This window comes from Rattus norvegicus, chromosome 4 (assembly GCF_021556685.1).
Source record: "Rattus norvegicus strain SHRSP/BbbUtx chromosome 4, alternate assembly SHRSP_T2T, whole genome shotgun sequence".
Lineage (NCBI taxonomy): Eukaryota > Metazoa > Chordata > Mammalia > Rodentia > Muridae > Rattus > Rattus norvegicus.
The window spans coordinates 165,398,285-165,420,039 of record NC_141537.1 but is presented as its reverse complement, the minus strand read 5'-3'; the positions used below and the strand labels follow the sequence as shown (position 1 = coordinate 165,420,039).

The 21,755-nt window shown below is 37.9% G+C and overlaps 1 pseudogene; it reads left to right on the top strand.

The window, feature by feature from the left end:
* The first annotated feature begins 579 nt into the window (after nt 1–579).
* Klra5-ps3 (killer cell lectin-like receptor, subfamily A, member 5, pseudogene 3) lies at nt 580–19,389 on the top strand (annotated as a pseudogene).
* Nucleotides 19,390–21,755: the final 2,366 nt, after the last annotated feature.

Below are 21,755 nucleotides of genomic sequence, written 5' to 3'. Positions count from 1 at the left end.
AGGAAAGTGTTTTAATTGTTATAAATATCTCCAACATCTAATGTAACAGGCACCAACAGTTGTCCATCAGAAGATCAATTCTCCAAATGGAAATAAAGTTGCACATGAAGGAAGCGGGGATGAGAGGATTAGGGGGTGTGGGAATAATTACACCCTATTGTCAGTTCCTGAAAATGTCAAAGAATCATTTATTAATGAAAAGACAGAATTATCACCTTTTTTTTCTTCTCTAATTTTTTTTAGTTGTTCTATTCATACTCTCATAGCTCTGTCCCAAGAGGAGATTGTTCTCTTCTTCGACGTAGTAGTAATCAGAAACATAAGTTTCAGATTCCAAATACCTTAAAAACAGAAAAATATTTAGTATTATATAGAGCAAAATCAAGCTTACATGGAAAAAGAAATAGTTTAACTATAGCCCTTTCATGGATGGGGATTTATATAGCTCAAGTCCAGAAAAGCTGTGTTTCTCTACCAGTTCTCAAAAACATCCATCCATCTTCACTCCTCTTTATCTTCAGTTATCTTTCTTGGTGGACCCTATGCTCTAGTTTGTTATCTTGTACTTGCATTGTACCCATGACACCAATGCCTTCTCAAGAATGCACTTTTGTTCCTATAGATGTGAGTGAGGACACATACCTGTCATACAATTAATAATAGTCTGAGATCAGACTATTCACATTACAAGGATAAAGCTGAAATAAGTTAAGAATTTTGGAAAACGTCACACATGTAGGATTTCTTCCGTGGGTGTATTTTAGGTAGAAATCTACAATTTTGAGGGCTCTTTTCAGTCTGTTTGTATAATTTCAGTCTGCCGTGCATAATTTCGCCATGTTTCGCTGCTATACAATATTGTATTAGTATTGAGATGTGCTTTTTAATGGTGTTGAATGTCTTGCTTTGTTTTGTTGATTTAAGGGAGTTCAGTCCCCTGGCAGGTCACTGTGGTAGCTCTTGTAATCCTCTGTTCCCTTTCAGCTGGTAGCTGTTGCAATGTTCCTGACAAACAGTGAGTAATTGAGAGACATCTTATTTGAACTTCTACCTAAAACATAGCTTTGGAAAGGGATGATACAGTTATATACTATGTCCATTTTGTATCCTATAATCAAGAGATAAATAAGAATCTATGGACTTTAATAACTTTTCCTTACCCTCTGCAGTGTTCTGTCCTTATTCATGCTAATCTGTTAGCTCTGGGGCTCTTACGAGTTGACCTGCTCTTTCTCTCTCATGGTCATGCTCCTTTTGAGGACTTGGTGGTAGTTTACATTCTGAGCTCAGGGGACTGTTAATATTACATAAATGTATTGTAAGATACAGTTTTGCAAAGAACTTATGGCATTCTTTTCCTTTTTCTTTAATACATATTGAGGTCATGGTTAAGTAAAAAGACTTCATCAGTACAGAGATATTAAGTTTAAAATTTATTGCATTCCTTCACATTTACAGAAAAAATAACTTCCAGGCTGTGCTAAAACATAAGTTTGTATGTTGATATTATGGATTCCATATGCACTTATAACAGTTGTCCAATTTCCTAAAGTTTTTTTTTTAGTTCAAATTTTCATGTTGGGTTAATAATTAGTACAATATTTTACTTAGATATTTATTTATGACTAATTTAGTTTTCCAGTATGCTCACGAAAAACATGGACTGCATGAAACTCTAAGCGACAAGTATAACTGCACAACCATGCAAAATGACATCGATTTAAAGGAAGAAATGCTAAGAAATAAGTCTATAAATTGTAGTCAAGGCAATGATCTTCTACAATCTCTAAACAGAGAACAGAAAAGATGGTACAGTGATACTAAGACTGTTATACCTTCCTCTCAGCACACAGGTATGTAGCAGGGGAGGACCATGAATACAGAAGTGCATTATCATCTATTATTTCTTTCATGGAAGCTTTCAGGTCTAACCTTCAGCTTAAGATGCTGGTGATGCCTTTGTTAATCATTTGAGGGTTCCTTATTTCATGTAGGGACTGGCAACTCAGAAATCCCTGATTGAGTTAGCAGAATCTTATAGTTTCTAGAAGTCAGTGTATCTTTGACACTTCTACTGCCAGCTGGGCATGGAATTACCAGTCATCAACATAATCATGAGAACAGATTATCAACATCAAAATCTCCCTTGTAAGTTTCTCATTTCACTCAAGATAAGAGAATTTAACAACAACATGGCACAATGCTAAGTTCACAGTACTGTGTGGACCAGTGTGGACACAATACATTACAGCAGATCTAGAATTCCATCAGCAGTTTAAATTCCTCTGAATAGAAAGTTTTTATTTCCTGCCCTCTATCTCCTGGTATTCAGCCTCTGTTTCATAGAACTGGACTGATTTAGAAACCTAATCTGAATAGAATCATAAAGCATGGTCCTAGACCTGGTGTGTTTCTCTTTATTCACCATCTTCAAGTTCATCCATGTTTGTCACATAGATCAGCATCTGTCTCTTGGGTTTCATGTGAGACTATCATTGTGTAGTCCAGGTTGACTTGGAACTCAAAGTGTATCCAAGGTTGGCCTGGAAGTCTTTACTTAGTCGAGGATGACCCCAAACTGATAGTTATCTTCCTGTCTCTCTCTTTGGAGTACTCAGGTTATAGGCATAAGTTATCATGCTCAGCCAATGAATTTTCCTTTAAAGGATAAATAGTATTCTTTTCTCTACTGATTGACACATGATTGACATAGGAAATGTTTCTATGTCTCTAGTGTCATCAATGTGCAAGGGTATCTGGGAATTATAGAATCTCATTTTATGAGACCTGCGAGATTTTACCCCACCCCCTTTCTTTATCTCTTTCAACTCAACCTCAATCAAAACTGTTCTGATAACACAATACCAAAATAATAAATAATAACAATATAACCTTACTTTCACAGGCAAAAATGTTGAAATATACTGGTTCTGCTATGGTTTAAAATTTTATTATTTTATCCTGGACAAAAAAAGCATGGAATGGACATAAACAGACCTGCCAGGATTCCAACTTATCCCTTCTGAAGATCAATGATGAGCACGAACTGGTACTCTAGACACTGGCCCCTTCATTCTGTTCGATTTTGTCTCTACTCCTGAATAATGAGACACTAAATCCATATTTTTTCACGTGTATGTGATTTTCCTGTAATATGGACACAACTGTGGGACAAGGGTTTATTAGGGGGAGACTCATTACTACAGATACCCTTGTGTCTTTTAGTTTACTCCCTTTCTCAGGAGCCTACAAGAGAGTCCCTCAGAAAGCATGCCTTTTCCTGATTAAGTTTAAACCTTTGGTACAGCTCATCCTCTGACTGAGAGTTATTTTTCTCCATAGAGTTCTAAATTAACTCCCTCTGTCTAATGTTTGCTCTTTGGAACTGGAAGGGAGACGTCCAGAGATGAGAAAGCAGATGCCAAAAGGGAAAGTAACTGACCCCTGTTCCTGTCTGTAATATGAGATGATATGAAAAATGTGTAATTAAGTGGTTGACCAGTTAATTCCATTGTGATTTTCACTGAAACTGTCCCTACCTTTATTGCAGACTATTCTTATGTTTTGTAATTCCAATATCTGACATTTCCTGCTTTAATTATTACTAATGACATCTCATTGAAGACTGTATCTTTATGGAGAAATGATTGCAGATTCACCTTGAAAACATTGTTATTTATGACACAATATGATATTTATATAACAATTTTATACATGTTCAAATAACAACATAAAAGAATGTTTAATTACAAATAATAAAGTTAGTATTCATTTGATATATTAAATAGCACCAGTTTTTTAAATTTTTATTATTTTTGGTGTAGTAATAATAGTGTAGCAGCAGCAGCAGCAGGAGCAATAGCATTTTACCCCCTAGTTATTCCAAATTCTGGTACATCGAGACTTCATGTGGGGCAGCTCGCTGTAAAAGGTATCATGATTCCTGATCGAGATAGGTCAAATTCTCAGAGACCCGAAAATGAACAGCAGGCAAATTTCCAGCCTCCCAGATCAAGGTGTCACTAGCTGTACCCCCCTGCCACTGACCCCTCTAGAGAGGCTAGAGAAAAACCACTTACATAGGACAATGCCCCAAACCCCTACAGCACTGGTGAGGATGTGATCATAGGTTACATAGGCTCAAGGCAGATCACAGAGGACAATGCCCCAAATTCCTCCTCCACAGGTAAGGACTTGACCACAGGTCACGGAGTCTCAAACACTGACCCATCCAAAAACTGTATTTAAGAACCATGTTAAAGATTAAAAGTGTGCAGGAATTATTCAATTGTCTGAGAATTTCTGGCATCAGGGTTGTAACACCACTGCTTGAGGAAGAGATCTGTTCTCCAAAAAACTCCACCAGAAGCCCTCCTGCATCTCTCTCCAGCTGGTCTGTCTCCTGCTGGCTCAGCCTGGCCTGACCAACCAAATTGTCAGCAGAAGAGAGGAGAAATACTGGCAGAAGGGATAGCAAAAGCTGTTTCCCCTCCCTTCCTGAGTTCTCTCCCCCTGAACCCATGCACATAACTGCACAAGTAATCTCCATGGGGAGCCCCAGGCGTCCATAGTCCCCCAACTCCATGAGGCTAGGTTTGTCCACTTCCACTGATGAGTTGTTTCAAAAGTTTTGTCAGTTTCTTGATGTTGATATTGGTCCCCTGGGTTTTTCTCCTGGCCACAGGAGGCAGTCTCTCTAGCCTATGTAGTGAAGGACATAGCTAAGGACACCCCTATTGATTATTGTGTGCCTCTCCTAACACTGGTCACCACATATTCCAGGAGATGTTCCCTACCAACCTCTTCAGCAGTTGCAGAATTCCATTAATTCTTATGACCATCAGGCCATCCATCCCTGTACCCTTCCCCACATCTGAATCTGAAACCTGCTTCCCTCATGAGTCCCTCTACTACTCATTTCTCTCTCTCTCTCTCTCTCTCTCTCTCTCTCTCTCTCTCTCTCTCTCTCTCTCTCTCTCTCTCTCTCTCTCTCTCCATTTGCTTTTCATAACCATGCCATTACCCCTTCCAAGTGAGACTCAAGAATTCTTGCTTGTTTCCCTTTTTTCTGTCCAAAATACTTGAGTCTGTGGAGTATAGCATCAACATCCTCTATTTTATGATTAATCTCCACTTAAAACTGAAAACATACCATGAATGTCTTTATGGGACTTGGACACCTCACTCAGGATGATATTCTCAAGTTCCATCCATTTGCCTGCAAAATGGATGTCTTTGCATTTCATAGCTGAATACTATTCCACTGTGCAGATGTACCACAGATCTTGTTAATTCTTCAATTGAAGGACATATAGGAAGTTTCCAGTTCTGGATATTATGAATAAATGGCTATGGATATTATTAAGCAAGTATCTTTGTGGAATTAAGGAGCACTTTTTGGATATATGTCCAGGAATGGTATAGCTTGCTCTTGTATTAGAACTATTACCACTTATCTGATAAACCATGTAGTTTATTTCTAAAGACATTGTACATGTTTCCACTCCCACCAGCAATGGAGGAGTGTTGCTCTTACTCCATAACCTTCTTAGCATGTGCTATCACTTGAATTTTAATATTAACCATTCGTATTGGTGTAAGGTGAGTTCTCAGAGTTGTTCTGATTTGCATTTCTCTGGTTGCTAAAGACTTTGAACATACATTTATGTGCTTCATGACCAGTCAAGATTCCTACATAAAGAATTTTCTATTTAGCTCAGGCATAAATGAAACACTAGAAGAAATTGAGAGATCAGTCCAAAAAATGTTAAATCTAAAAAAAATTATAATTAAACCATTGTGAATTCTAGTCCAGTCATGGTTACTTAGTTAGACGTGTTCTAAGACACGTACTCACACAGCATGCCATGATACTAATATCTCAGGATACTATTTTATTTTTATTGAAGTTTTTATTTTAAATAACTTACAGAACTGACATAATTTTGATTTAAATGTACTATTGAAGGAATTCCTTTCCAAAATGAACATAGTGGGACAAATGGGTGAGAGAACAGGACAGCAGAGAATGATACTGGAATGCTGGGAAATTTTCTTGCTTGTTCTTGCATCAAATTCAGAAAATTCATCATACGGTATGTTGTATCATTTACAGAAGTTCCTTCAGCTCCAGGTTCTTTCTGACAATTACTGGATTGGATTTTCATATAATAAAGCAAAAGAGTAATGGTCATGGATGTATAATAACCAATCTGAAATGTGAGTTTCTAAACTCTTAAGACTAACACTGGTGTGGGTACTGGGAGGCTTGTATGCAAAGGCTTTTCTCTCACTTCACATGTCTTTCCTCATTTTCTATGAGCTCATAGTTAACAACAAGTTGCATAAGGCAGTCTCTGAGGAAGGGTTACAGAGGGAAGTTGTATGTTCATGGAACTAACCAAAAGTGACTAAAAACTGCATACATCTCAGGACTGTTTCTTGAACTATAATAACGGGATTAGAAAGTCAATAACTTAAAATGGTGTGGAGTGACCAAATGATCATGACAGATACATTGAGCAGGAGTTATTCATGTGACTTTTTTTGTTTTCAGCTTATATAATTTTTGGCTGTATATGAATATAAGTACATGTTTGTATATACATACATATGTAGGCCTGCAATCAATTTAAAGTGTTTTGAAAATGCCAATGTGTCCCTTTATTTATAATCTGCTAGAAAATTCTTCCATGATTATCTCTATTAATAATATGCATTTTTATTTAATATCATATTTTCATCAAATAATATATGAACATATCAAACCCTACCCCCTTAAAAACTCAAATATGCATCATACTAACTCATGTCTTCAAGTTAACGGTCTATAGGTGCCTGGTTGTATGCAATCCAGTGGAACAAGGAAGCCCACCGATGGCTAAACTCTCAATAAAAATGTATCTCTCTCTTTTCCTGCAGCTGTCACCTAAGAATAGTGATTTCTTAAAAAGAAATAAATTTCCAAAAATTTCATCTTGTTCATCTTGTTCACCTGAATTTCACAGCACTTTTCCCCTTGTCTGGTTCTTAAATTTTTTCTATGTCCTCTTCTCTGCTATCCCCTGAAATTTGCTGGTAGTATGGAGGCAAAGCAGTTGATGCAGATGTCTCCTTTAGGGCTCAGCACATATATACTTCTATGCACTGTGATAAATTCTGCCACTCTGCATGGACTATAGCCCGCTATGTGAAGAAGTTTCTCTGCCTTAGAGAAGCATTTCAACTTTATGAGTTCCCATTTGTTAATTGTTCATCTTACAGCATGAGTCATTTGGCTGACCCCCAGTTGACCCAGCACCATTTGATGAAAATGCTGCCTTTTCCACTGGATGGTTTTAACTTCTTTGCTAAAATTGAAATGGCTGTAGTGATAGAGAGGGGAGGCTGGGATGGGTAAGTAGGTGGAGGAGCAGCCTCATTTGTTGGTGTCAAAGTGTGAAGTATTTTCAGCAATAGGACCTTTCCATGTGGTTATGGTGGATAACCAAGGGGAGGAGCAATAACCTGTATTGTGTAGGAGACCCTTGTCATCTCCCAGACCAGTAAGTAATTCCTCTTGGAATTACTTTGCCTTGCACTTGGGTTCCTTTTTAAAAACTCAGATCTTTTGAATGGGTTCTCTCCCCACAGAATGCTCCTTGTTGTTCCCCACCTTACTCCCCACCCAAAGTCATACTCTTTCTTTCTCCCCAAAACAACAACAAGAAAAAAGGGGGAAATAAAATTAATCAAGCAACTGAAATACACAAAAATCCCAATAAGACTAAAATATTGCCCTTCGCTAAAACAAATAAGCAAACAAACACACAAATATCACCCCTACCAAGGAGTAATGGAGTTTGTTTTGTATTGATCATCTATGAATTTACTATCTAGTGGGTTTTTATAAGAACTTTTAAATATCCTTAGTTTTGGTTAATTCATTCTTTACTCTCATATGCCCTTACTTTTCAGTCCTCGTTCACCTTGGTCCTTGCATCATCAGAATCAACCTACTGCCTTCAAATCAGATATAATATAATATAATATAATATAATATAATATAATATAATATAATATAAAAATAAATTGAATTTTTTATATAATATAAAAATATATTTTTATATAATATAAAATAAATTGAATTTTTATTATTTTGTTGATATTTTGAGATAAGAAATCATCTCAAGGTTCACAAAGTCCGTGAACTTGTGATCTTCATAGCTCCATCTGCCAGGTATTGGGAATACAGGCAGGCATGCCTGACCTGTCTTTTATCTCTTGAAAGACATCAGTTATACTTATTTTACATGTGCTAGAGATAATCCTAGTGTCTCTTGTCTGGTGGGTTTAATGTTCTGTTTCTGTTGTTTTCTGTTCATAATCTAATTTTCTTTGCGGCATTCATCGGGTTTCTTCTTCAATAGATTCAGAAATAGTCTAAGGCATGACAGTCACATTGATAATTTTCTTAGTACTCTCTCATTTTGTCCCTGAGAATATGCCAGGTCTGTCTCACTTCAATTCTAAATTCAGCCCTGTCAGTGTGGACAGCTAGGGTCTAAACTTTTGGAAAATATCTTCCTCTCTTTACTCAAAAGACATTCTGAACCAGGCTGTCAGAGAAGTGGCAGGAGGAGAGACAGCTTTATAAGATGAATTGATATGTTCTAATGACAGATATTATTAGTACTATTATTTATTTTGGTTTGTCCATATGAAGTATCATTTCATATAGTCTAGTCCTAGTCTTCCTGGCTGCATCTCACAAACACTCAGATTTCTGATATTTGATGTTATGATTGGCCATAGAGGTTATAAATTTCTTTATAGCCTCTAGCATCATATAGAATCAGAGATGAGCAGGAGGTAACATTTAGAGTGAGGTACCAGAAGGAGAAAAGAGGCCTGTATTCAGTTGAATAGAGCTTTTTTGACCTTGACTATGCTAAAAAAAATACTGGTCCTCAGTGATGACATATTTACTAGGCCCAGACCTGAAGTTTGTGTAAGGGAGTCCAATAGTCAGAATGTTCCTGCAGCCACCACCAGCATTTTCTCCTGTGGGAAGACACAGAACCTTGCTCATCTGTCACAATGACATCTTCTAATGACCACAGTAAGCAGCTGTGAATTTAAATTGAGTTTCTTGTATACAGGTCTAGGAGTTCATCACGATCAAAGTAAAGATAAGAGCTCATGATGCAGTGTATGTGCTTCATCTGTGTCTGTGATTATCTAGTGATTTTGGATCCTTTTCCTTTTTACCAATATTCAATACACATCCTTCTTTGATTGTACCCAAATGAAATCTCAAGGCTGCCTAATGTGTATTCTCACTTCTACTGTCTGTTATTTATGATCACCTTGGTTTCATTTATCTTCATTTTCTTTTCCTATAGTAAGTCTAAATACTCGGTTTCTCCCTTGATTAAATCCAAGCTTAAAGAAAGGTGATCATTTGTTAACAATTTATCTCTTGGCTATTTTTCCCTAAGAAGTTTGGCAAGTGTTTTTCCCTGATATTGTTTGAAATGGATTATTTTCTTAGGATAGACTCGTTCACATTCACTGTATTTTCCCAACATGCCTTGAACTTCTGAGCTTCATGGAGTCATTATTTAGTATTTAAATGACCATTTCACATAGATCCTCTATTCTTCTTTCCCTGCCATGCTTTGCTGATCCTCTGAAGTGTCAGCTCTGCTGAAGCCTATGCCTCTATAGGGATCTGCTTCTTGACTGCGCATCAAGTGGGATTTTAATTATTAGTTCATATTTGATTAGGACCCTTTTCTTCAACCTTGTCTAACCTTGGTTAAAATCCTAATTCTGCCACACAAATGATGAGGTTAGTGACTTGCCTCACCTTTCACAGTGTTATAACCGAGTTATATATTTTATTCTATATGTTAAAGCATGTTTTCCTAAGAATGTAGTTGTGTCATTTAGTACATCATCCTGCTGAGAGTGCAGTTGTGCTGCTGCAGGGAAGTCAGTGAATCACTATGCTTCAGTGAACTCTCATTGACTGTGGGGGAAGGGAACAAGAACCACAACTGCAGTCACAAACCCTCTTCTGTGACTGTATTCCAACTCTCCCTTTTCCTCTTAAAAATGATGTATATGTGACCCCGTCCTTCCTACGTGCCAGGTAATGTATTTCTTCTTTTCATCAGAAAAGAGTATCAGAGGAATTCAACTTTAATATAAAATTATCCCTTAGAAACATGAAAAATTCAGTTACCTTGACCATGAAAAATTAACAGTGCAGAGTATATGATTACTTGAGTTGTGATCAAAAGACCATTTTATTTTTTATTTTTATTCTTTGCGGGGTCTAAAGTCTAAACTGAGGTTGTCAGGTTGGGTGAACAATGTTACCGGCCCAAAAACTTTTTTGTGAGTTCAGAGAAATTAACAGTTTTACTGCTGTACTTTTGATCAAGTCCATATTCTGTACATTTTGAATAATAAACCTTGTTTTCAAAAACCTTCTTCTAAATCAATATACTTCAAACTTTAATAACCGCCCAATCTATTTTTTTTTTTTGTTTTATAGTGATTTATCTGTAGTGGAATCATTATCTAAGATAATGTGCATTTTTCAGTTTCACAGATATAGATAATGATGACTGAGGCAAAGCCCACTCCTGCATCTGTGCAAAAAGAGTACATCTATTCCTTGATTTGGTGTGAGAAGTGAAGGAAAGATAAAAGGGGAACACTTTGTTATCTTTGTTGGATTCCTGTAATGATTTGGGACTACTTCGTGACCAAATGTTTTAACCACAGGTCTTAGGCCACCATGCAAATAGGGTGATGAACTTAAAAGGGAAGAAGTACTCTTCTAAAATCTGGCTTGAAAAGGTAAAGGCCATTTTTATTCCTGGTATACAAAGCACCTTTGAAGTTCATTGTTTGGGTGCACATATCTGCATCCAACTCTTTCAGTTGCTTGTTGGGTCTTTTCAAGAGCATCATGATAATTCCTTTTATTTGAACGCCCCATAGCCTTGGTAGTGGTGTCAGGTCTGGGACCTCCCCTTGAGCTGAATCTCACTTAGGGCCTGTTGGTGGACCTTCTTTTCCTCAGGCTCTTCTCCATTTCCATCCCTACAGTTCTTTCAGACAGGGTCAGAGCTTTGACTGTGGGATAGCAAACCCATCCTTCACTTGATGCCATCTTTCTGCTGGAGGTTGGTTCTACAAGTTCCCTCTGCCCATCCTATGGCCCACCTTTTTGTGTCCTGAGACTCTCTCACTTCCCAGGACTGATATATTCTAGAGAGTTCTCATAACATCCTTCCTCCAGAGGGTGCCAGTTTCCAATTTTCTGCTGGTCCCTTTTCTCCCACCCAATACCAGATCACGTTCCCCTCTCCTCCCAACCCTATCCCCTTTGGATCCTCTGTTTCTCCCTCCCTCTCAGCATTGTTGTTGTTTTCTTCCCCGACCCAAGTGGAACTGTGTCATTCCCACTTGGGCCCTTCAGCATATTGACATTTTTGAGTTCTGTGGACTATATCTTGGGTATTTATTTTTTGGCTAATATCTACTTATTAGTGAGAACATACCATGCATGTCCTTTGTGTCTGAGTTACCTCACTCAGGATGATATTTTCTAGTTCCATTCATTTACTGCAAATCTCAGGATATCCTTTTTCTTAATAGCTGAGTAGTGTTCATATTTTCTGTATCCATTCTTCTGTCCTGGGATACAAATAAGGCTGCTATGAACATAGTAGAACATGCGCCTTGTGGCATAGTGGGGCATCTTTTGGGTATAATCTAAAGAGTAGTATTTCTGGGTCTTCGTGTATGTCTATTTTCAAATTTTTGTGATATATGCAAATTGATTTTCAGAGTAGTTGTACTAATTTGCATTCCCACCAGCAATGGAGGAGGGTTCCTCTTTCTCGACATCCTCACCAACATATATTGTCCACTGAGGTTTTGATCTCATTCATTCTGACTGGTGTAAGGTGGAATCTCAGGGTCATTTGGAATTGCATTTCTCTGATCACTAGGGTCTTTGAATATTTCTTTAAGTACTTCTCAGCCATTCTAGATTCACTTGCTGTGAATTCTCAGTATAGTTCTACATTCTAATTTTTGATTGGGTTGTTTTGTTTTTAGGTGATTACTCAGGGTTGTTTTGATTTGTATTTCCCTTATGACTGTCACTAAAAATGGGCACCATTGGGGATGCCAAGAGAGGCATGCTGATAGGAGCTTGATATAGTGTTCTCTTGAGATGCTCTTCCCTACCTTGACAAATACAGAGGCAGTTGCTCAAAATGAACCATTGTCCTGAGAACCTGTTCCCCAGTGGAGGAGTTAAAGAAAGGACTGAAACAGCTGAGGGGATTTACAACCCCATAGAAAGAACAACAATATTAACTAACCAGGCACCCCAGAGCTCCCAGGGTATAACTACCAATTAAAGAAAATACATGGATCGACCCATGGCTTCAGCTGCAAATGTAGCAGAGGATAGCCTTGACAGGCATCAATGGGAGGAGAGGTCCTTGGTCCTGTGAAGGCTCGATGCCCTAGTGTAGGAGAATGCCAGGGCAGTGTGGCTCGAGGGATTGGTAAAGTGGGTGGGGGAGCACCCTTATCGAAGTAGGGTGTGTGGGTTTCCAGAGGGTAAACAAGAAGGGGGATAATATTCGAAATGTAAATAAAGAAAATACCCAATAAAAGAAAAATGGAAAAAATAAAAAAGGAAATTAAAAAAAATGAAGTTTCAGCCCATGTAGTTTGAATGGGTTTCATTCTCTTTCTTCCCTTCTTTGACAGAGACTCCCTAACCCTGACTAAGCTCAAACTCTTTATGTATTAAAGGTTTTCCTTCAAGCTTAAATCTTCATACCTTCATCTCCAAAATACTGGAACTACAATTATTTCCCAGTAGGCCTTGCAGGATTTAATGTTAAGAATCTCAGTTTTGAGGGTTGGGGATTTAGCTCAGTGGTAGAGTGCTTGCCTAGCAAGCGCAAGGCCCTGGGTTCAGTCCCCAGCTCCAAAAGAAAAGAAAAGAAAAAAAAAAGAATTTCAGTTTTGAGTGAGATTTCTTCTTAGGGGAAACACGAGCTTCAGTGCTGCCTTGACCATGGAAGTTTGTCCGAATTCCTGCTAACATTTCAGCCTGAATAGATCTCTGATTTCTGTTGGTTTATACAAGAGGATCTTAATGAATAATTATTTTTTTATTAACTTGAGTGTTTCTTATTTACATTTCGAATGTTATTCTCTTTCCCGGTTTCAGGGCAAACATCCCCCTAATCCCCCCTCCCCTCCTTTATGGGTGTTCCCCTCCCCACCCTCCCGCCATTGCCGCCCTCCCGCCAGCAATCACGTTCACTGGGGGTTCAGTCTTAGCAGGACCAAGAACTTCCCCTTCCAATGGTGATCTTACTAGGATATTCATTGCTACCTAGGAGGTCAGAGTCCAGGGTCAGTCCATGTATAGTCTTTAGGTAGTGGCGTAGTCCCTGGAAACTCTAGTTGCTTGGCATTGTTGTTCATAAGGGGTCACGAGCCCCTTCAAGCTCTTCCAGTTCTTTCTCTGATTCCTTCAACGGGGGTCCTATTCTCAGTTCAGTGGTTTGCTGCTGGCATTTGCCTCTGTATTTGCTGTATTCTGGCTGTGACTATTAGGAGAGATCTACATCCGGCTCCTGTCAGCCTGCACTTCTTTGCTTCATCCATCTTGTCTAATTGGGTGGCTGTATATGTATGGGCCACATGTGGGGCAGGCTCTGAATGGGTGTTCCTTCTGTCTCTGTTTTAATCTTTGCCTCTCTATTCCCTGCCAAGGATATTCTTGTTCCTCCTTTTAAAGAAGGAGTGAAGCATTCACATTTTGATCATCCGTCTTGAGTTTCATGTGTTCTAGGCATCTAGGGTAATTCAAGCATTTGGGCTAATAGCCACTTTTAATGATTAATTATTAAACAACTACTTTCCCCCATCTTTATTAAATTGGGTGTTTCTTATTTACATTTCAAATGTTATTCCCTTTCCCAGTTTCCAGGCCAACATCCCCATAACCCCTCTCTCTCCCTTCTATATGGGTGTTCCCCTCCCATACCTCCGGCAATTACCATCCTCCCCACAACAATCCCGTTCACTGGGGGTCCAGCCATGGCAGGACAAAGTCTTCTGCTTCCACTGGTGCCTCTACTAAGCTATTCATTGTTACCTATTAATTTGGAGCCCAAGGTCAATCCATGTACAGTCTTTGGGTAGTGGCTTAGGCCCTGGAATCTCTGATTGGATTGTATTGTTGTTCATATGGGATCTGAAGCTCTTTCAGCTCTTTGAGTCCTTTCTGATTCCTTCAACGGGGGTCCCGTTATCAGTTCAGTGGTTTGCTGCTGGCATTCGCCTACGTATTTGGCATATTCTGGCTGTGGGTCTCAGGAGAGATCTACATCCAGTTCCTGTCAGTCTGCACTTCTTTGCTCCATCCATTTTATCTAGGTTGGTGGCTGTATATGTATGGTCCAAATGTGGGGCAGGCTCTGAATGGGCGTTCCTTCAGCCTCTATCCTAAACTTTGCCTCCCTATTCCCTCCCAAGGTTATTCTTGTTCCCCTTTTAAAGAAGGAGTGAGCATTCACAGTTTGGTCATCCTTCTTGAGTTTAATGTGGACCATGCATCTTGGGTAATTTGAGCATTGAGCATATGGGCTAATAGCCATTTATCAATAAGTGCATTCTATGTGTGTTTTTCAGTGATTGGATTACCTCACTCAGGATGATATTTTCCAGTTCCATTAATTTGCCTATGAATTTCATGAACTATTATTTTTGATAGCTGAGTAGTAATCCATTGTGTAGATCTACCACATTTTCTGTATCCATTCTTCTGTTGAAGAGAATCTGGGATCTTTCCAACTTCTGGATATTATTAATAAGGCTGCTATGAACATCATGTAGCATGTGTCTTTGTTGTATGTTGGAGCATCATTTGGGTATATGCCAAAAGTGATATAGCTGGGTCATCAGGTAGTACAATGTCCAATTTTCTGAGGAAACTGCAGACTGATTTCCAGAATGGTTGTTGTACCAGTCTGCAATCCCACCAACAATGGAGGAGTGTTCCTCTTTCTCCACATTCTCAACAGCATCTGCTGTCACCGGAGTTTTTGATCTTAGCCATTCTGCCTCGTGTGAGGTAGGTTCTCAGGGTTGTATTGATTTGCATTTATCTTATAACCAAAGCTGTTGAACATTTCTTTAGGTTCTTCTCAGACGTTACTTATTCCTAAGCTGTGAATTCTTTGCCTAGCTCTGAACCCCGTTTTTAACTAGGGTTATTTGTCTCCCTACAGTCTAACTTCACGAGTTCTTTGTATATTTTGGATATAAGCCCTCGATCAGTTGTAGGATTGATAAAGATCATTTCCCAATCTGTTGATTGACGTTTTTCTTAATCAGAGTGTCCTTTCCTTACAGACACTTTGCAGTTTTATGAGTTCCCATTTGTTGATTCTGATCATAGAGCATAAGCCATTGATGTTTTGTTCAGGAAATTTTCTCCATTACCCATGTGTTCGAGATTCTTCCCCACTTTTTCTTCTATTAGTTTGAGTGTATCTGGTTTGATGTGGAAATCCTTGATCCACTTGGACTTAAGCTTTGTACAGGGTGATAAGAAAGGATCAATCTAACTTCTTCTACATGCAGATGTCCAGTTGAACTAGCACCATTTGCTGAAAATGCTATCTTTTTTCCATTGGATGGTTTTGGCTCCTTTGTCAAAAATCAAGTGACCACAGGTATATGGGTTCATTTCTGGGTCATCAATTCTCTTGCACTGGTCGATCTGCCTGTCTCTGTACCAATTCTATACAGTTCTTATCACTATTGCTCTGTAATACTGCTTGTGGTCAGGGATAGTGATTCCCTCATAAGTCCTTTTACTGTTGAGGATAGTTTTAGCTATCCTGGGGTTTTTGATATTATAGATGAATTTGCAAATTGTTTTATCTAACTCTACGTAGAATTGGATTGGAATTTTCATGGGGATTGCATTGAATTTGTATATCGCTTTTGGTAAAATGGCCGTTTTTCCTAAACTAATCCTGCCAATCCATGAGCATGGGAGATCTTTCCATCTTCTGACATCTTCTTCAATTTATTTCTTCAAAAGTTCTTATCATACAGATCTTTCACTTAATTGGTTAAAGTCACACTGAGATATTTTATATTATTTGGGACTATAATGAAGGGTATCATTTCCTTAATTTCTTTCTCAGTTTGTTTATTTTTTGTGTGTGTGTAGAGGAGGGCTACTGACTTATTTGAGTTAATTTTAAACCCAGCCACTTTCCTGAAAGTGTTTTTCAGGTTTAGTAGTTCTCTGGTGGAACTTTTGGGATCACTTAAATATCCTATCACATCATCTGCAAATAGCGATATTTTGACTTTTTCCTTTCCAATCTGTATCCCTTTGATCTCCTTTTCTTTTCTGATTGCTCTGGCTCGGACTTTTAGTACTATGTGGAAAGAGTAGGACATGACAGGGCAGCCTTGTCTAGTCTCCGATTTTAGTGGAATTGTTTCAAGATTCCATTTAGTTTAACTTTAGCTACTGTTTTGCTGTATATGGCTTTTACTATGTTTAGGTATGGAGATTGAATTCCTGTTCTTTCCAGTACTTTTATCATGAAGGGGTGTTGTATTTTGTCAAATGCTTTCTCAGCATCTAATGAATTATCATGTGGTTTTTATCTTTGAATTTGTGTATATAGTAGATTACGTTAATGGTTTTTCATGTATTAAACCATCCCTGCATCCCTGGAATGAAGCCTACTTGATCATGACGGATAATTGTTTTGATGGGCTTTTGGATTCGGTTTTCAAGAATTTTATTGAATATTTTAGCATCAATATTCATAAGGGAAATTGGTCTCTTTCTTTTTTGGGTCTTTGTGTGGTTTAGGTATAAGAGTAATTGTGACTTCATAGTAGGAATTCGGTAGCACTCCGTCTGTTTCAATTTTGTGGAATAGTTTGAATAGTATTGGTATGAGGTCTTCTATGATGGTCTGATAGAATTCTGCACTGAACCCATCTGGACCTGGGCTCTTTTTGTTTGGGAGACTTGTAATGACTGCTTCTATTTTTTTAGGAGTTATGGGGTTGTTTAAGTGGTTTATCTGTTCCTGATTTAACTTTGGGACCTGGTATCTGTCTAGGAAATTGTCCATTTCCTGCAGATTTTCAAGTTTTGTTGAATATAGGCTTTTGTAGTAGGATCTGAGGATTTTTTTTAATTTCCTCTGATTCTGTAGTTATGTCTCCCTTTTCATTTCTGATTTTGTTAATTTGTACAAATACTCTGTGTCCTCTCATTAGTCTGGCTAAGGGTTTGTCTATCTTGTTGATTTTCTCAAAGAACCAGCTTTTGGTTCTGTTGATTCTTTGTATGGTCCTTTTTGTTTCTACTTGATTTCAGCTCTGAATTTAGTTAGTCCTTGTCGTCTACTCCTCCTGTGTATTTGCTTCTTTTTTTTCTAGAGCTTTAAGGTGTGCTGTCATGCTGCTGATAAATGCTCTCTCCTATTTCTTTCTGTAGGCACTCAGAGCTATGACCCTCTTAGCACACCTTTCTTGTATCCTTTAAGTTTGGGTATGTTATACCTTCATTTTCATTATATTCAATGAAGTCTTTAATTTCTTTCTTTATGTTTTCCTTGACCAGGTTATCATGGATTAGAACATTGTTCAACTTTCTTGTATATGTGAGCGTTCTCTCCTTACTATTATTGAAGGCCGGCGTTACCCCATCGTGGTCTGATAGGACACATGGGATTATATCTATTTTTCTGTATCTGTTGAGGCCTGTTTTATAACCAATTACGTGGTCAATTTTGGAGAAAGTATCATAAGGTTGTGAGAAGAAGGTATATTCTTTTGTTTTAGGATAGAATGTTATATAAATATCTTCTAAGTCCATTTTGTTCATAACTTCTGTTATTCTGTCTATGTCTCTGTTTAATTTCTGTTTCCTTGATCTGTCCATTGATGAGAGTGGGGTGTTGAAATCTCCTACTATTATTGTGTGAGGTACAATGTGTGCTTTGAGCTTTAGTAATGTTTCTTTTATTTATGTAGGTGCCCTTGTATTTGGAGCATAGATATTTAGACTTGAGAGTTAATCATGGTGGATTTTTCCTTTGATGAATATGAAATGTCCTTCCTTGTCTTATTTGATGACTTTTGGTTGAAAATCGATTTTATTCAATATTAGAATGTACACAGGCTCTCTTCTTCAGACCATTTGATTAGAAAGTGATTTACCAACCCTTTACTCTGAGGTAGTGTCTGTCTTTGTCGCTGAGGTGTGTTTCCTGAAGGCAGCAAAATGCTGTGTACTCACTATTTATCCAGTTTTTTAATCTGTGTTTTTTTATTTGGGAATTGAGTCCATAGAAATTGAGAAATATTAAGGAATAGTGATTGTTTCAAGCTACACCCTAGAAAAAGAAAGAAACTTATCTTTTTGCAACAAAACAAAGAGAAGAGAAGCACACAAACATAATCTCACCACCAAATACTAAGATGACAGGAAGCAACAAACAATTATTTTTGAATTTTTGTGTTGCTACGTAGCCCACGCTTTCCCAGAACTCACAGCCCTTCTGTTTTGGTGGTAATTTGCTCTGTGTTCTAACTTATTTTATTTAGCTGCATTTTTTTTTGCAAACAGAGGCATAGTTGTGGTCTCATATACTATCTTCAGAAATCAAAATTGTGTCACATACGGGCAGTTCACCACGTTTGCAAGAAGTCTCAGCTTCACTAATTGTGATGTGGGCAGGAAGAAAGAAAAACTATCCAAGACATCAGACACAAGCCTTCATATGTGACTCTATGTCAAATCTCTTTCACTTTAAACATAAGTATATAAGATCTTGTTCTTTATGCCAAACACATCCGTTTTACTATTATCCTAGCATTATAATAAACAAAATATAAATGTGAAAGCAAGTTTAGGATAAAATAATTCTTTGGAAATATTGAAAATCCATTTTACCTGCTGACCAAAAACTTGTGGGTGTGATATAGAATAGAAAATTTTGTGTGATCAAAAGACCATTTCCTTTTATGAGCATAGAGAAAAGACATTTCGGTGGTAAACTTATGATTAATAGTTCTATATTCTATATGTTTTGGCAAATAGAATTTTAAAATCATGACTTATTTCAGGGCACGTTCAAAATTAAACATTTGACAATTGTTTTGTTGTTTAGTATCTTGAACATAAAGAAATACAATCTAAAGGATGGATGATGTATGTTCTTATCTAAAAGAAGACTAGAAAATACTATGTGCACAAACCTCTCCCCATGTATTTGTGAGAAGAGACTGGATAAGTTCCCTGATTGAATCTCCAACAAGAGTTAAAGGTAAAAGTGGAATGTGCTGATCCTCATTTGCTTCTTCTAATAATGTTTTACTGCTATCAAACAAGTGTTTTGTTCACAGGACTTAGTCTGTTGTGCAAACAGAGAGATGAGCTGGAAGAGTTTGGGAATGTTCTCTGGAATCTGATATGGCAGAGCAGAGGCTTCTTCCTTCCTGATGAAGATAGGACACATCTCCTCTGGTGCATGGACATGGCTTGCTTCAAAGCCTCCAGGACTCTGTTCTTTCTGATTTCTTAAACTCTTATGGAACTAAAAAAAATCTCAATAAGCAACCTGAGTATTTCATTATGATTAGAATAAATCCTCTTAATTGAAATTGGGCCAGGTGAATCAAGAGTTAAGGGTCACCTTCAGCTACACACTGAATTTGAGGCCAGTTCATATTACATGACACCCTGTTTAAAAACAAAACATAAAACCAATATCGAAAAAAATAAAAAGCTCAAAACCCTCCCCCAAACAAAAAAAAAAAAAAAACAAAAAACTGAAAAGATTCTTGGCATAATTGTTTAAGGAACCTCCATGTGATTTGATGTGTGAGGGGTGAGAGGGTGGTTTGAGAAGGGAAGGAGAGGAGAGAATGGAGGAAAGATCTCTGTGACAGGCTTCTGGGAGGGGAGGAGATGCTGATATTGGAATGTTTAAAGTGAGTAAATTAATTAATTTTTACAAAGTACAATTAAAAATCATATACAGTTGTAGGTTTTTGGTTTCTTATTTGTTAGTTGATACTAATTTGTTTTGATTTGATTTTTCTTTCATGCGGAAGTTTTTCTTGTTGTCAGAAACATTTCTTTTGATCATAAAATATGACTTCATGTCTGGTGAACAATTGCATGCACAGTTCAAGGAACTGCTGAATATCTTTTTTCCAAGGCATCAGTCGTCCCACCCACCCACTTTAATCCATCTCTGATGAGTTGTGGCCCTGTAGATATTATGATAATAATTGAAGTTGGTGAGATGTAGAGGCTTACACTGTGACCTTGACAATTAGGAAGCTATGACATGATTGCTGAAAAATAAATAAAGGGAGAGCCTACATCATAGAACCAAACAAACCAAACAAAATATGCGTGTTCCTCAATATTTTCCAGGGACAACACTTTGTATTATACAAGCACACACAAATGACTAATTTCAGAATTCATAACAGTAATTTGTTCTATTCTAGGATGTTTGTACCTATCCACAGACTGGATAAATGTCACTCTGGGTATTGCCTCCATGTTCATGATCTTGTTCATTTAGTAATGGTATCATTTTAATGTTCCATTGTCTTAAATATTTATTATGTTTTCTGGTGTTTCATTTTTGTTGGTTATTTTCGTTTGTTTGGTTGGTTATTTGGATGGATTTTTTTATTTTTTATTAGATATATTTCTTTACTTACATTTCAAATGTTATTCTCCTTCTCAGTTTCCTGTCCATAAGCCCCCATTCCCTCCCCTCGCCCTCCCCCATGCAGGTATTCCCCCATACATCCCCCTTATTACACCTCGCCCCCATATTCCCCTGCACTGGGGGTCCAACCGTGGCAGGACCAAGGGCTTTCCCTTCCACTGGTGCCCCAACAAAGCTATTCTCTGCTACATATGCAATCAGAGCCCTGGGTCATTCCATGTATAGTCTTTTAGTAGTGGTTTAGTCCTTGGAAGATCTGGTTGGTTGGCATTGTTGTTTTTATGGGGTTGCAAGCTCCTTCAATTCTTTCAATACTTCCTCTAATTTTACACACGGGGGTCCTATTCTCTATCCGGTGGTTTGCTGCTACCATTGACCTCTGTGTTGGGCATGCTCTGGATATGTCTCTCAGGAGAAATTATATCTGGTTCCTTTCAGCATGAATTTTTTAGCTTCATCAATCTTATCTCGTTTTGTTGGCTGTATATATATGGGCCACATGTGGGGCAGGCTCTTAATGGCTTGAGATGCTGCTCTAAACTTTGCTTCCATATCCCCTCTTATGGATATTTTTTTACCCTTTTAAGGAGTGGGAGCATCTGCAGTTTGGTCATCCTTCTACTTGAGCTTCCTGTGATCTGTGGATTGCATCTTGGATAATTCGAGGTTTTTGGCTAATATCCAATGAGTGCCTACCATATGTGTTTTTCTGTGATTGAGTTACCTCACTCAGGATGATATTTCTAGTTCATTCCATTTGCCAATGATTTTCATGAACTCATTGTTTTTGATACCTGAGTAGTAATCCATTGTGTAGATGTACCACATTTTCTGTATCCATTCCTCTGTTGAAGGGCATCTAGGTTCTTTCCAGCTTCTGACTATTATAAAGAAAGTTGCTATGAACATAATGGAACATGT